The sequence below is a fragment of the Vipera ursinii genome (assembly GCF_947247035.1).
Source record: "Vipera ursinii genome assembly, chromosome: 4".
Taxonomy (NCBI): domain Eukaryota; kingdom Metazoa; phylum Chordata; class Lepidosauria; order Squamata; family Viperidae; genus Vipera; species Vipera ursinii.
The window spans coordinates 54,383,829-54,398,004 of record NC_139514.1 but is presented as its reverse complement, the minus strand read 5'-3'; positions in this window follow the sequence as shown (position 1 = coordinate 54,398,004).

Sequence of the window (14,176 nt, the reverse complement as noted above, 5' to 3'; positions counted from 1 at the left end):
CGGCATTGGTCGCACTGGTGAATGATCTCTGGAGGGCTCGGGATAGGGGATATTCCTCTGTCCTAGTCCTATTAGACCTCTCGGCGGCTTTCGATACCATCGACCATGGTATCCTGCTGCAGCGTCTCAGGGGATTGGGAGTGGGAGGCACGGTTTTTCAGTGGTTCTCCTCCTATCTCCTGGGACGCTCGCAGTCGGTGTTGGCAGGGGGGCAGAGGTCGACCCCTAGGACTCTCGCTTGTGGAGTTCCTCAGGGGTCGGTCCTCTCGCCTCTCCTGTTCAACATCTATATGAAACCGCTGGGTGAGATCATTCATGGTTTTGGAGTTGGGTATCATCAATATGCTGATGATACCCAACTTTTTATTTCGACCCCAAACCACCCCAGTGATGCCCTCGCTGTGATGTCCCGTTGCCTGGAGGCGGTTCGGGTCTGGATGGGGAGGAACAGACTTCAACTCAACCCTGACAAGACTGAGTGGCTGTGCATTCCGTCTCCCCGGGACATTTGGGATGTTCCATCTCTTTCTATGGGGGGTGAGCTTTTACCCCCTGTGGATAGGGCTCGCAACTTGGGAGTCCTCCTAGATTCACGACTCACTTTGGAGGATCACATAGTGGCCGTGACTAGGGGGGCTTTTGCCCAGGTTCGCCTGGTGCGCCAGTTGCGGCCCTATCTGGACCGGGAGGCCTTATGTACGGTTACTCATGCGCTCGTGACCTCTCGCCTAGACTACTGTAATGCTCTCTACATGGGACTTCCCTTGAAGACTACTCGGAGGCTCCAACTGGTACAGAATGCGGCCGCGAGAGTTGTCTTGGGAGTTTCCCGGTACTCCCATGTTACACCTTTGCTCCGTGAGCTACATTGGTTACCGGTTGTCTTCCGGGTAAGGTTCAAGGTTTTGGTTATGATCTTTAAGTCCCTACATGGCATGGGTCCGCGATACCTCGAGGACCACCTGCTGCCGGCGTCGACTCCCCTCCGCCCTATGCGCGCCCACAGAGAGGGCCTCCTCAGGGTGCCTCCTGTCAGGGAGTGTCGACTGGTGGCCCCCAGGGGGAGGGCCTTCTCTGTGGGTGCCCCGGCTTTGTGGAACCAACTGCCGGTGGAGCTCCGGACGACATCAGACCTCCGATCCTTCCGTCGCGGGTTGAAGACCCATTTATTTGAACTAGCGGGTCTAGCCTGATGGGGGTACATGGGTTTTTATTGGCTTGTTTTATTCTTGTTTTAACTTGGGCACTGATTTAATTGTTTTTTAATGTTTGTAATGTTTATATTGTTATTTATATTTATGCCCTGTAAACCGCCCTGAGTCCCTTTGGGAGAAGGGCGGTATATAAATCTCAATAAATTAAATTAAATTAAATTAAATTAAATATTTCTCATCCTGGTTGCTGATTGAAGCTCCTGAGAGTTGTTGGACCGTAAGGACCCAACCTGTATATATTTAGCTACCAAGCCAACTGAGATTTGGCATATGTGATACATTTATGGATCATGGAAACATCTCTTTTTTTCCTCAGTTGACATGATTTCCTACAATTCTCCCTCTTTATGCATTCCACTACCATGCTTGACTATGGGAAGAGTCTCCCACCGCCTGTAAGGGAACTTGCAGGAGATGGAGGAGTTGAAATTCTTCCCACCTATTTTAGGTATGTAGCTATATTTCAGTTCTATAAATCTTAGGCAATAGCAAAGCTTGTGCATAACACTAAGCCATAATGTTGCTTGTTTGGTTTTTGTTTAGAATATTGAATAAATTTTGGTTTATCCAATAAACCACAATTAAGTGAAGCAACACTTAGAGCAATGTATAGATCCAGCTATATAGTTTTGTCTTGGCTAATAGTAACGGTAAACTCAATGTTTATCGAATGTATTCCTCCATTGTCTATACTGTATATCCTCCATCTTCATTATTTTGTGCTCTATTCCATATCTTACTCAATATTTCATAGACAATATAAGTGTTTTTCTTTCTCCAGAGCTTATCTGTCTCAATAGCAAAACCTTATAAGGAGAAACACCCTTCAGCTGAGAATGCAATTCTGAGCTTCAGTTTTATAAACATCATTGGATGTGGCTACCATTGGCATGGGTCAAATAAAAATGTTAAAAAAAAGTTTGTTTTTCTCCCTGATACTCTTTAAATTAAACACATTTTTAAATCTTAACACAATATATTAAATGTGTGCAGAGTCAGGGTGCTGGTGAAAAAATGACAAGGCATTTCTCTCTTTAAGGGCAGACTTCCTTGCTTACCTCCATATTTGTATTTTTACTTGACCTGTTTACTTTTGATCTGATGTTGCCTTGCTCAACATTACTTGTGCGTTTCAATTATACAAGTATCCATGACATCCTACCTAAACTGTGAAATGGGTTTAGGGACATATCAGGAGAAACTAACCATGGTCAATTTATTACAAAGGAATAGTATTGTGCCATGATGAGTACACTACATAGATCCATGTTGGTTTAATGTAGGTTGGTAGATGGGCATTTTTTGACTAATCAATCTAAGGCTGAGCAAGAGTGGCTGGCCTAAAGTCACCTCAGGTGTCTCTTAATATTTTAAAAAGTGCCAGCCTTTCTTATAGTCCCTGTTTTAAAAGTGCATTCAGATCAGTTAATTCTCTAATTCCCAAACAGGAAAAAAATAACATGATATGTGGGCTTGGCTTTCTGTTGGCATACAGACAAAAAAATCTCATATAGCTAGAAGGTATTCATCTCCACAGTTCTGATACTTTAAGCTACACTTGTGCATGCATTTATTGAAGCAGAAGGGGGTTGCCTTTTAATGCCAAGAGGACATATTATGATCATGAATGATTTTGTCATGAACTAGGAGCAGGCTGTGACAAAGAAGTGGATGTGCAAAACCTAAATCGGTGAGAAAACTTTACTGGGAGAAATGTACAACTGACTGCATATATTTCTAAAGGCTAGACTTTTACATCTGTACAGCCTGATTAACTCTCCAGAGTCACAACATTAAATAGGAATTAATAAAATATTAATTCCAACTTTACTATAAATATAAATTATACATGCTCTGAGGGAAATCTAGGTAAAGGTAATGTCTACTTTGAGTCAAGCTCAGTTCCTGGTGACTCCATTAGACAAGCCTTATGCTTGTTCCTGCTTTATCTGGGTGGTCTTCTGGCCTCCGGTGTTCTGGAGGAATGTTCCAAAAAGGTAAGGTTGTGGCTATACCAACATAATCAAAGTCAGCCCTTTTTACCACATTTGTGCCATTTGTATGCTATGTGTAAAAAAGGACTGGAGTTTCAACTGCCTGGTCATGATCACCATCTTCTGACTGTTATGTCTCAACCCAGCCTACAGGCTATTTCCTGGTGTCTTCTATACAAATACTGAACATCTCCCAGACATTCGAGGGATAATCAAATGTAAATTATATGGTGCTGGATCTGGAAAATGTTGGACTAAATTGTTCATGACATGGAAAGCAAGTAAATTGATATTCTGTTTGTTCAGAGGTGGTGTCCTTGACTATTTGAGTAACCTTGTTTATATACTATATGGAAAAAAAATAGTTCATTTGATTTTGCTATAATTTATTGTATAAAACCAGTTACTGGGCTTTGTAAAACCATGGTTTGTAGAATAGCACATTGTTTGGACTCAGTCAAGTGTGTTGCATTCAATCTAACCTGGTTAATAAACATGGCAGTAGGCTAATCTGTGAACAATTGAGGTTTATTTAATAAATGTGGTTAAAGAAATTATATTTACCATAGTGGGTCAACCTAATCAGTGTGAACTAAGTTCTATTTGGATACGGAATTTAATTCACCAAAAATACTAGTGTTCTCTTTCTGTAAGGTAAAAGGTAAAGGTTCCCCACACATGTGTGCTAGTCATTTCCGACTCGAGGGGCCAGTGCTCATCTCTGTTTCAAAGCCAAAGAGCCAGCGCTTGTCCAAGGACATCTCTGTGGTCATGTGGCCAGCATGACTAGACACCAAAGGCACATGGAACGCTGTTACCTTCCCACCGTAGTGGTCCCTATTTTTCTACTTGCATTTTTACGTGCTTTCGAACTGCTAGGTTGGCAGAAGCTGGGACGAGTAACAGGCGCTCACTCTGTTACGCGGCACTCGGGATTAGATCTGCCAAACTGCCGACCTTCTGATCGACAAGCTCAGCGTCCTAACCCACTGAGCCACCACGTCCCTTTCTGTACCACCTCTTATAACTTGGTGGTGACCTACTAAATGCAGATGTAATTGTATTTGAAGAAAACTTATACAGGCATATAGCTTTCAGCAAAAATAAATAAATGACTTTTTTATAATGTGAGAGAGGCATGGTGTGATCTGGTGCAGCTCTTGCTTATACAAGAGTCTAGTTTGTTGAGATGCGTTTGAATATTAGTTTGACTATTAGACAGGTTGGTAGTTGAGTCTGTCGGTTTGATCTCCGAGCTTTGTGATTTGGCTGTAAACGTTTCGTCTCCATTCGGGGGGGCATGGGGGGACATCTTCTAGTTTGTAGAAAAGTGGCTACAGCAGCTGATGAGAAAATAGGTGTTTAATGTAAGCATTTTCTTTGTGCAGGAAGATGCACACTCCAAAAAACATGTGCGAATTAATCTCTGCTTGGTGTCTCTGAATTGACTCTCCACTTTTAGCTGTAATGTTTGGGGACTTATAAACCACTAAGACCAGATGATTTAACAATAGCCAATCATTCTCCCAATAGATACATATCAGTTTTATAAAGCCAATTTTTCAAGAAGGAGAAAAATAATAATTGTTATATCTGTTATATTTGACTGGAGAAGCTAATAGAACTATTATGCTATTTTACTGCTTAATCATAACAAATCTGTTCAGTTCCTCTGTTTTAAATTGAGTGGGAGACTAACTTCAGAGTGAATGTCAGGGTTTTGTTTGGGGAAAAAACCAACCCTTAGAGAAAGAAGGGAGTGGGATGGGCGATACAATGAAATACACACAAAAAAACCATGTTGCAATTACGGGCTAATTTATTCCTAGAAAGGAGAAAAAAAATCAGCAAATACTGTATGATAATTATTGCTGTCTAATTATTTAGCCAGTATTTTGGGGGGTAAACTCTGAACAGTTCAAAAATTCAGAATTAAAATCAAAAACAGAAAAGAATTTAAATTCAGATTCTACTTTTCGACCCTTTGGCAGATTGTACTATCACGTCACGATAAGATGTTGCTGATTTAATTATGATTTGCTAGGTAGATTAGTGGATTTGCACTATACACCATGTGATAAACTACCATGCAGATAGCATAGTCACTGGGCTCGCTGCAGTTAGACAAAATCAAGGCAGCCACATCAGGCTTTATAGCAGGCCTGATACTGCATTTGCTTCATTCCTCTCCCGTCCTTAGAGGACAAGTTTGCATGTTAGACTTTGGTGAGGGGTTGAACATAATAACAGCAAAAAATAAAAAAATGGCATAAAAGAGCAGGTCACAATCATTATAGCCCACGGGTTGGCAACCTGCGGCTCCCAGCCGCCAGGTGCGCACACACTTCTTCAAATGGGCAGTGGTGCGCGCACACCTCTCCAAATGGAGAGTGGCACCGCCCGTTCCGAGAGGTGCGTGTGCACCTTTCCGAAGGGCGGAGGTGCGTGTGCACCTCTCCAAGCCGCCGCCGTCCCGTCCGGAGACCTGCCGCGTTCATGGCAGCTGTGCAAATGGGATGGCGGCGGTTTGGAGAGTGCACGCGCACCTCTCCCAAGCCGCCGCCGTCCGGAGACCTGCCGACATTTTGGGAGGTTTGGAGAGGTGCACGCTGGGGAAAAGGCCGGGAAAAGAGGGGGTCTGGGCTGGGGGGGGAGGGATGGGGTGGGGGAGAAGGAGGCTTCCCGGGCTGGGGGGGAAGCAGAAGCGAGGGATCAGGACTCCTCCCGCTTGGCTGCTGCCGCCGCCGCCGCTCCTACGGCCGCCGCCGCCTGCTCTCTTGGCTGGTTGCTTTCCGCTTCTCTCCCCTGCCCTGCCCCCCGCCTGCCCTCCTTCCTGCCTTCCTCCCCTCCGCCTCGCCTTCCCCGCTCCCGCGTTTTCCCTCTCCCTGCCTCAGATTCGGGGTGATTCCCCGGGAGAGGGCGATGGGATTCCGGCGAGCTTTCAAGCCTTCTCGGCGGTCTCCGGCACGGCTCAGGAAGCGTTTCTGCGCCGCCCGGCCGGAGCCTTTGCCTCCTTCCCTCCCCCAAGCAAGGCATCCTTTTTCAAGTTGCAAAACCAAGCGGGGTGAAGCGGGCTGTCAGGAAAGACATTCAGGAGGGTCACCCTGGAGAGGAGAGGGAGCGGGAGCGGGAGAAGGAGGAGGAGGTGATCGACTCGCCCGACCCAGTCCGGGCCGGCCAGCCCCGTAACGTCCGAGTTCGCACCGCGGGCGGAGAGGCAGGAAGCCGAGAGGAAGAAGACCGCCAGGAAGGGAAGGAGGCAAAGGCTCCGGCCGGGTGGCGCAGAAACGCTTTCTGAGCCATGCCGGAGACCGCCGAGAAGGCTTGAAAGCTCGCCGGAATCCCATCGCCCTCTCCCGGGGAATCACCCCGAATCCGAGGCGGGGACAGGGAAAACACGGGAGTAGGGAAGGCGAGGCAGAGGGGAGGAAGGCAGAAGGAGGGCAGGTGGGGGGCAGGGCAGGGGAGAGAAGCGGAAAGCAACCAGCCGAGAGAGCAGGCGGCGGTGGCCGTAGGAGCGGTGGCGGCGGCAGCAGCCAAGCAGGAGGAGTCCTGATCCCTCGCTTCTGCTTTTCCCCCCAGCCCAGGAAGCCTCCTTCTCCCCCACCCCACCCCATCCCTCCCCCCCAGCCCAGACCCCCTCCTCTCCCAGCCTTTTCCCCGGCGCGCACCTCCCCAAACCTCCCCAAATGTTGGCAGGTTTGGGGAGGTGCACACGCACCTCTCGGAATGGGTAGCGGCCCCGCTTGTTGCGAAAGCTGCCGCGGCCCGTCTGCAAAGCTGCCGCTTTCGGCAGCTTTGCAGACGGGCTGTCGCCGTCGCGCAACCGGGAACCGGTTCCCTCACACATAAAAAAAAGGCAACCGCGCGCGTCCGCGCATGCACAACAAACTTTTTGCGCATGCGCGTGCATAGACGCACGCACGCGGCTCCCACTTTTTTTTATGTGTGATGGAACCGGTTCCCAGTGGCTCTTTTCCTTTTTCGGGTTGCCGACCCCTGTTATAGCCACTGCTTATCTGTATCCCTAATGTCCTCTTAATATTTTTATTTATTCATTCATTCATGCATACTTATATTCATATGCACAAAACTGAATCCTGCTGTTTATACTCAAGCCAGTTTGAGACTGGCATAGAGCACAATTAATTTTGCAGTCCGAAAAGCTCTACAAGTGTTACAGTACAGTATGTCCCACTTCCCCAAGCACTGAGAAGATCCAGAGGTCCATGTGTAAGCTGAGTTATAGGGGCTTAGTTTCCTTTAGTAGGAGATGATTGAAGACATATAAAATTCGCTTTAGTAGGAGATGATTGAAGACATATAAAATTCACTAGTAGTTGATTATACAGTAGCAATAGCAGTAACATTTAGACTTATATACCACTTCACAGTGCTTTACAGCCCTCTCTAAGTGGTTTACAAAGTAAACATATTGCCCCCAACAATCTGGTTCTTCATTTTACTGACCTTGGCAGGATAGAAAGTTGAGTCAACTTTGAGCTGGTCAGTATTTCCATATATAGAGGGTCATTTGCTTTTTTACAGTTCTTGCTCTAATTGCTAAGACTTAAGTGATGTACAGCAAAGCAAGAATAAACATAAAAGAAACATGACGATAAATTAACCAGACACCCAAGATAAACACTTCCGATCAGTTCAACTGCAGGACCTGAAAACATTTGGGGCAGTGGAAACTATACTATATCCTCACACTTTCCCTGTTTAGTATATATACTAGGTCTGAGTGTTTGTCCACCAGCATTTCATAGATGTATCTTCTCTTATTCCACACAGATCTGGCTTTTACCAGCAGCAGCTGGAAACCAACCATTTGTCCATTTGGGCTCAGGATCAGGGCAACGGCCAGTGGGATACACATTAATATGTGCTCCCTTTCCCACTAACACTGGAACTAATTAACTAACAACTATTTTCTGTACCATCTTAAAAAAAAAGTCAGCTGAATGGAGAAGCTAAATAACCCCATGCTGACTGCATTCGCATATGCTAAGCTGAAGCCAACCAACTACTGTATAGGATGTCTTACATTATGTAAGAGCTAGGCCTGCATGTTCATACTAAAGGATCACTTGAAATAAGGAAGAGTGGCTGTTGGAAGACCCTAATCCTTCCCAAATCCCACATAAAGTGACTTTGAGAGTACAGCAGCAGCTCTTTGCCTGTCTGACATTTAGGTTGCAATTGTTCCTGAGAAAGGGGGAAATGTCGTGCCTGATAGAAGGTGCTAAGCTGCAATTCACTGGAAAAAAGGACCAGTAACTTCCAAAAACAATGCAATGAGCACATTAAATACACAAAAATTAAAAAATTATTGACCAGAGTGGATTTCCTTCCCTCTAATTGCTTTGAGGAAGCTTACCTTGGCAGGGCCTTCTCCAGTTTTTCCCACTACAGTAATTCTGAGAGAGCCTGCGCTTCCGTAGATGAAAGCGGTCGTCAACTTGGGTTTCTCTGCTGCCACACCAACACCTTCATCACTGTAATGCGCTGCATCAGGATTTGCTGTATGAAGCTGAAAAAGTCAAATCCAAGAGTGCCTTGTATTTGATGCAAGTAATTAAAAGTTCTTTGGAGCTTGGCTACAGCTGAGGATGCACTTCTTGGGGAGGGGACGGGGGTGGGGGAAGAGGAGAATGGCAGAAAGCAATGTCTCAGCACTTACCCATGACGGTTGACTTTTAATTAAAAGGGATGGGGACATACTAATGATCCGTTAGCCATTTTCAATTTCCATGCCGACGGGAGAATTAACACGTACAGGAAAACCCTCCACCATTATTTCTTTAAATTTCAAAAGGCTGAAGCTAAAAGTACACCCTTTCTCCAACTATTTGGGACTGACACTTGGAGAAGTCAAGGCAGAAAACAAGTTTCATTTATTGTCTCTTTCTCTATGCCTTGCTTATTTAGCATTTTGGGATTCTAAAACGAATCTTCTTTTAACAAGTAAAAAGAATTCTTTTACACATTATCAAAAACAGGCTTTGAGAAAATTCATTTTTTCACCTGCTAATTTTTAAGGTAGGATCTATATGTACACCGGTCCCATATACTGTATCCATGGATAATTATTATATAAAAGGGCTGCTGTGTTTGAAATTAAAGCTGTATTTATGCAATGAGATAGCTTTCTGATTCTTGTAATGGGACACAGGCTGATGGCAAAGTAACATTTGAACAGGACTAAGAATTTGCAACTGGCTCTTGTGATTCAAATGACAAATACTGTGAAGTAGTGAGATGACACAGAACAAACATAGATCACCATGTCTGTTCCATATACAGGTAGTCCTCGACTTACAATAGTTCATTTAGTGACCGAAGTTACAATGGCAGTGAAAAAAGTGACTTATGACCATTTTTCACACTTATGACCATTGTAGCATCCCCATGGTCACATGTTTTACAATTAAATACTTGACAACTGGCTCATATTTATGATGGTTGCAGTGTCCCAGGGTCGTGTGACCATCTTTTGTGAACTTCTGACAAGCAAAGTCAACGGGCAAGCCAGATTCACTTAACAACCATGTTACTAATTTAACAACTGTAGTGATTCACTTAACAAATGTGGCAAGAAAAGTTATAAAAATGGGACAAAACTCACTTCACAAATTTCTCACTTAGCAACATAAATTCTGGGCTCAGTTGCAGTCGTAAGTCGAGGACTATCTGTACAGTTCCCATTCTTTACCTTTATGGAATCAGAAGACCATATGGACAGAAAACGCAAACCACGTGCTGCAGGTATGATATCTAGAAACTTTTAGAAAATAAGTTCTAAGCTATCATGTCTTGTTTTCTGTGGGTAGCATTTGTTCGTTTAGGTTGCACTACATGCTTTGATTTTACATGTTGTGCTGTTTAAATACAGGGCTTCTGTGTTTGAAATTAAAACAGTATTTATGCATGGATTTGTCTACTCATAATGCCAATCAAGCTGTGCCATACTGAAAGCTACATCTTCAAATATTTGCAGCTGAGACAAAACTGAATAGAAAGCAGCAACATTTATCCTAATCCTGGAATGCTAAAACTCAGGATCCTAGATGCTAACTATATTCTGAACTGATGTGAAATCACCTTATAATATGGCTTCATACTCACAAGGAAATAATAATTTAACATTTGATAAGAAGCCAAAAGCTTTCAGCAGATATATTGTGGAAACTGAGTGGTATAAATTTTGTTCTTAACATTTATTTTTCTACTTTGTCATGCAAATGAACCCAGCACATTTTTAAAACAAATGCATTTTTCAAAACTGTCTTGCAGAATGCTAAACAGCATAGTCCTCTGCATACAATTGACTCGAATGGGATTAATACAGAAGAATATGTGACTGCATTTTAACACTTTATGTATAACTGCTGTGAGGTTTTTTTAAAAAAAAAAATTTCTCCACATAGTTTCTTAAACATTTAGTTATGACTTACAAAGCCCTTCATGGCATGGGTCCGGATTACCTACGGCAACACCTGCGGCCGGCGTCAACTTCCCTCCTTCCAGTGCGCTCCCACAGAGAGGGCCTCCTCAGGGTGCCGCCGATCAAAGAATGCCGATTGGTGACCCCCAGGGGGAGAGCGTTCTCTGTGGGCGCGCCAGACCTTTGGAACCGCTTACCGGTTGAGCTCCGGATGGCCCCCGACCTTCGCTCCTTCCGGCGCAATCTCAAAACATTCTTTTTCGAACAAGCTGGCCTAGTCTGACGGGATGGGGTTGGGTTTTTAAAACTTGTTTCAACTTTAATATGTATTGATTTTATGGGCATGATGTTTAATGGCTTTTTAATTTTTGTATTCGATTTTTATTGTGTATTGCCCTGTTCACCGCCCTGAGTCCTTCGGGAGAAGGGCGGTATAGAAATCAAATTATTAAATTAAATTAAATTAAATTTCTATAGATGTGTTTGACAATGGGATGATATTAAAGCCTTTCTACACTAATGATTTTCTGTGGATCCAGAAAGTTTCCTTTCCCCCAGTTTGTACATCACCTACATGACAAAACTCTCTAAGTAAGGGTCATATCTAATCTCTAAATGTGAAGAACTTACAATAGTTCGTTTAGTGACCGTTTGAAGTTACAATGGCATTGAAAAAAAGTGACTTATGACCGTTTTTCACCCTTATGGCTGTTGCAGCATCACCATGGTCACATGATCAAAATTCAAATGCTTGGGAACTGACTCATATTTACGACTGTTGCAGTGTCCTGGGGTCATGTGATCACCTTTTGTGATCCTCTGACAAGCAACATCAATGGAGAAGCTAGCTTCACTTAATCATATGTAACTAATTTAACAACTGCAGTGATTCACTTAACAACTGTGGGAAGAAAGATCATAAAATGGGGCAAAGCTCACTTGACAAATGTTTCACTTAGCAACAGAAATGTTGGTCTCAATTGTGGTTGTAAGATGAGGATTACCTCTAGTAATAAAGCCTTCATTTGCTTGTCTCCTAGGTTCCCAAAACCAGGGACCAGTTACCTGGAGAAAGGTTTTTCCATGCACTGATTGTGTGTGTGTGTGTGTGTGTGTGTGTGTGTGTGTGTGTGTGTGTGTTTGTGTGCTGCCTCCATCCCACAGATGGGGCTATGCTTGTTTATGTGGACTTGTTGCTGGGATGCCGCTGCCTGGTACTGGTCCATGGACCGGGGGTTGGGGACCCCTGTCCTAGGAAATGTTTTTCCTAAACAGGGTCCTGAGTGAGGTCCAATAAAGTAATTTTTTTCAGGAGGTTTTTTCCCCAGCATCTGTTTCTACAGCTTTGAAATGTCTTCCATTTCATTTTCATCCTCTAATTAATTCAATATGTCACTATAGCACCTAAGAATTCCTCAACTCTTCTGGAAAGGCTCTACAACAATGTTATTGTATTACTACTTTCACTGCTTTCAGTGAATTAGCTCTAAAATATGAGCTGCATTCCAAGAACTTGCACTGTCTTCTCTCTCCATCCTATTTGCTTTGGTAGCACAGAATATATTATAGAAATTATTAGAGCCATGTAGTTTAAATAACATTTTTTTAGAAATGTTCACCATTAGGTTGAATTACTAAGTATTACATTAAACAGATTCATCTATAATTCATTTGGTGCCACATCAAGATATCATGTTTTCAAGAATATAGAGTCCGACCAACTTATTCTAACATCAACATATGGTAAAATTTTGCTTCTTGAAATGATTTTGCTGACAATTATATTGAACTAAAGTCTTGTGCATAGATCCATGAACACCAGCTGACAGTTTATGACTAGGACCAATTCATAATTTAGAATAAGTATAAAGGAAACTTTCACTGAGCTATTGATTTATTGAGTTTTGCACAATGAGTTTTATTCTGTTTAATTCCTCTAACTTCACTACAGTTTCCTTTAGTGAAGTGAAATCCTAAACAGAACATTATATTTATACTACTTTGAAATGGCTTTCATTTCACTGTCATGAATTTTCAACTTTTGAATGAGATTAATCTTTAAATTGCAATCATGTGAAACTCTTTACATCTGGAAGTGGTGGTAACTAATATACAAACTGCATATATATTGATATTGAAACTGCACATTTTATTATTGTTCAACATTTCTTGTATTGCCCAGTCAGTTAATTCATATTTGAACTGTGATAGGTTCTGTTGCATAATATGTCATTATATTTATGCTATCAATATTGTGAGCAGCAATCACCAGCAAATTAGAAACTATATATTAGTTACCTTAGTGAACCTCTCAAATTCATGATGCTTTCAGCAGTCAAAAAAAATTGGTGGAAAGTTAACTATAAACTATTTTTAAGTATGTGTGACTCAGCGGATTCAGGTAACTTATTCTATGTGAAATTCAAAACTGAAAAGGAAAACTTGAAGAAAGTCTATACAGGTCTGAAATCCTATATGTTTGTGTGACATTTGTCTCTAGAAACCCAAGCCATAAGTTAAGCTTAGAATACCACTAGTTTTTCAGTATTTTGTAACAATACTGTTTTGAACAAAGAAAAAAAAAGTGCCCAAACTCCTGCATGGTTTGTGATCTAGTGCTGACTGGAGTTCACTAACTATAAATATCTCAATAGGATTCATCTTAAACAACAAAAACAGATGATAAACAACATTTGTAAGGTACACCAAAGCCCAAAATATAAAAATGATGGGTGTGCACTCTTATGTGTGCACTAGACAGAAAATCACATTTTCTGGTATCCAACAAGTAATGAGACATATCAGGCATCCCATAATATCAAATAATTTTTTTGTTATACCTCATCTGTCAAGCTATGAAGATTGCTTGTGTTCGAACTGCCATGCTGCTTCTAGCTTGCCTACAGTTGTGACGAAGGGAGGGAAAGGTTTGGAAAGCACAGATGGATTCTATCCGATGGGAACCAAGGTCACCGGAGAGATGTTGTGGTGAACAGAGACGTTCTTCTCATAACAACTGCTTTAGGATTAATTGGACAATGTGACCTGAACTGTCTGAGAGGGGAGGGAAAGTTTTACTCTTTTAATTATCTTTTTCCTGCCATATTGCCAGAGCTGGTTTTCAGTTCAATAGTGTCAATATGCTGTCTCTCCAATAAAGTTTTGCATTAGAGATCTAAATGGCTCTGCTGTATTTACTTTGTTGGAATCCTTAACTGGAACCTTAACATCATTATTTCTAGATTATAGATAATTTAGAATCATTTGATTCATTCTAATGAGTGTGTGTGTGTGTGTGTGTGTGTGTGTGTGTGTGTGTGTGTATGCACCTTCCATATTTAGGGAGATATTTTCATTTTTGTGTTTCTTATTTATTATTAGGGACACGGTGGCTCAGTGGGTTAGGACGCTGAGCCGGTCGATCAGAAGGTCGGCAGTTTGGCGGGTCGAATCCTGAGTGCCGCGTAACAGAGTGAGCGCCTGTTACTCGTCCCAGCTTCTGCCAACCTAGCAGTTCG